At 39.0% G+C, this 3,331-nt stretch overlaps 1 pseudogene; it reads left to right on the top strand.

The window, feature by feature from the left end:
• The first annotated feature begins 1,284 nt into the window (after positions 1–1,284).
• Positions 1,285–2,215, top strand: LOC125396277 (vomeronasal type-1 receptor 4-like; annotated as a pseudogene).
• Positions 2,216–3,331: the final 1,116 nt, after the last annotated feature.

Consider the following 3,331-nt stretch of genomic DNA (forward strand, 5'->3'; position numbering starts at 1 on the left):
CAAAAAGGAGGGCAGTGAACAGAGACATTACAAGTACTCAAAACACACAAACCCATGCAGCCACTGTAATATTCTGATTTTTCATATCCTAGAAAAGGTGCCAAAGCTTACAGCAAATCCCTGAGAAATGAGAATGGAGCTCCAGAACTTGAGCATCTTACCTGAGTCCAAGTTCTGGAATCAGATAGGACTGGTAAATAAAACGCAGTCTGCCTGACAAACAGGTTGGAGGGAAATCAGGCTGCAAAGCCATCTGACTTAATAGCTGCCCAAAAGGCCCCAGTGAAGCAAATACCAACATGAGCTCTCAGATAGTGGGAACCAGTTGCCCCTACTTACTGGGATACATGCAGTTGAAATTGAGGACTCATGACTCACAAAATGCACTTATCTCATGGCAGTATATACTCCCTCATTAATTCCATTAATTCCATTATCAGCATCGCCTGGTTCAGAGCTGTTCCATGTTCCCTTACATGCCCTGAGGTAACTCAGTGGGGTTACAGATGTCCTGAGTCATCTGCTAGGATCACAGTTCTCTGCTACCCTCTGTTCTAGGAAGTAACACAAGGTTCTGTTAGACATCACCCCTATCTGCAGCCTGGCAGTTACATGAAAATTTTCAGGTTATATTTTGATGGTCAGCTTTAACTGTAGGGCTCTTGCTGCAAAGGTTGTGCATTTGAACTTCACACTGAGAACTACTTATTAAAAATAACTAGTAAACATTTATATGGAATGAAATCACATAATGATCAACATAAAAATTCTAAAAATATTAGAATGTAGAAATTGAAGTAATAAAGCATTGAAATCAAATGCAAATCTAGAAATTGTTACACTAAGTAAGATGCAAATAAGAAAGGGGCCTTTTTCCTTGAAACTGGGTGGAGAAATGTGATGAAGTAGAGAAAAATAGGAAGAAATTTGATTGTAGAAAGATGAATTCAATTCACCTATGCTGAGAGTTAATTAGCATAATTCACACACACATAAATGGACATACACACATTCAAACAAGTCAATTTTGCTAGTATAGAGCTCAAACATATCTCCTTTAAAACTTTAGAGTTTTATTCCAGTTACCATACTCACCTGTCAGAGCACACACATAACTCAGGGTCCACAGGGAAGAGGAGGAGTTCGGCGACCCAGTCTACTGCAGCACATGTGTCTATCACTGACTCTTGTATACCAGAAAATGCTATTATGTGAAATGTTTTTCAGATAAATGTCTAGCATTATTGATGCTTTTTGAAAAAACTCTTTGTATCCCAAATACAAGATTTTCTACCAAGGAAGGAAGAAATGCTTTCAAAATTTATTAAGCAAATAGTTTTCCTCTTCATGACTGTGTTTGGAACTCTGGGAAACATTTATGTTTCTGTGAATTATATGTTCAGTTGGTTGGGAGGCCCTGAGAAGAAACCCGTACACCTTATTCTCATCCACTTGGCTTTCACAAACATCATAATCCTTCTTGCAAAAGGATTGTCAAAGACAATGGCAGATTTTGGGTTAAGAAACTTCCTAGATGACATAGGATGCAAGATCCTCATTTACCTGTCAAGGGTGGCCCGTGGGGTCTCCATCTGCACCAGCAGTCTCCTCACTGTGGTCCAGGCCATCATCATCAGTCCCAGAGCATCTGGGTGGAGGAGGCTCAGACCAAAGTCTGCATGGCACATCCTTCCATTCTTTCCATTCTTTTGGATGCTCAATGCTTTAATAGGTATGAACCTAATCCACTCCATCACAAGTGTAAGCCTGAATATATCACAGCTTAAGAATAAAGATGACTATTGTTATTTTATGCAAGAAAGTAAGAATACAAAATGGACTGTTCTTTCATTTATGGTCCTGAGAGATGCTGTGTTTCAGGGAGCCATGGGAGCAGCCAGTGGCTACATGGTACTTCTTCTCCACAAGCACCACCAGCATGTCCTCTACCTCCAGAACTCCAAGCTTCTCTACAGAACTCCCCCTGAGCTGAGAGCTGCTCAGAGTGTCCTCCTTCTGATGCTCTGTTTTGTTTTCTTTTATTGGACTGACTGTGCTTTTTCTCTAATTATAAGTATCTATTTATCAGACGAATCTATGGTGGGAAATATTCAAAAATTTCTGGCCCTTGGATATGCAACTTTTAGCCCTGTTGTGTTGATTCACAGGGATGGACTTCTGCCTGAGTGTTGGCATGCTCAGTGGGAGAAACTGAGAAACTATCTCTTTCATTTTTCTGTTCAACGAGTGTGAATGAGTTCTCAGTTCTGCAATATTTTGGGTAAGACAAAATTCTCACAGAGCAGGTTAGGCGTGGGATTATTCTCACACAATCTTCCTTGTGGCCACAGCCCTGACCTGAGAGAGAGAGAGAGAGAGAGAGAGAGAGAGAGAGAGAGAGAGAGAGAATTCTTAGAAAAATTTGTGATAAAAGAAATCTTATTCTCCAATTTTCCTCTCTTTTCAAGGGATTATTTTAATTCCTATATTTTTGTGTATGGATAATTTACCTGCATTATGTCCTTGTCACTTAACCATGCCTGGTTCCTGTAAAGGGTAGAAAAGGTCATTAAATGTCCTGTGACTGACTGGAGTTGGAATGGTTGCTCTCAACCAAAGTGTGGTTGCTAGGAATTAAACATGAGTTTTCTGGAAGACAAGTTAGTACTATTACTGAACCATGTCTCCAGCACAGAGAAAATGGTCGTAATTATTTTTTTATAAATTTGGTTTTACTGTTACCAAGACTGGAAGCACACAGATGAAATTGGTCAATTTTATCAACTTCATAAGTGATTTAGTCATGTTATCCAAAGAAATCCATATCTTGTACCTAATGCTGTACTTGCTAAATGTTAGTTTAGCAATGTTGTGATTTGGGGTTCTCCAAAGTGTCTGTGTGTTTTCATCTGCAGAAAATGTTTTACAGAATTGTGAAAAACGGTAAGAACTACATCCACTTCCTGGAATCCCAATGTACTAGTCACAGAACTTAAAAGGACTGGAAAGTTTCTGTGGTCTTATATTCATGAAGGTTCTCTGTAGCAATGAAGATTGTCCATATGGGAAAAACTGGATAAGGATTACATGGTAAAGTTTTATTTTATTCATCTATAGTTTCTATGATGATTTTAAAAATGTGGATTTGCCTTTTTGCAAAATTAATAGGTAGTGTGACTGAAACAGACTGAGGTGTGTTAGCGGCTGCCCTTTGTTATTGCCTAGTTGCTCTCCACAACACTATCCAGCTGTTTGTCATCAATGGGCTGTAAAAGGATCTGATTCTTCATCCATTTAAATGAAGGATTCACTACCTGATTTCTTAAATTAG

The sequence above is a fragment of the Myodes glareolus genome, chromosome 14 (genome assembly GCF_982192425.1).
Source record: "Myodes glareolus chromosome 14, mMyoGla1.1, whole genome shotgun sequence".
NCBI lineage: Eukaryota > Metazoa > Chordata > Mammalia > Rodentia > Cricetidae > Myodes > Myodes glareolus.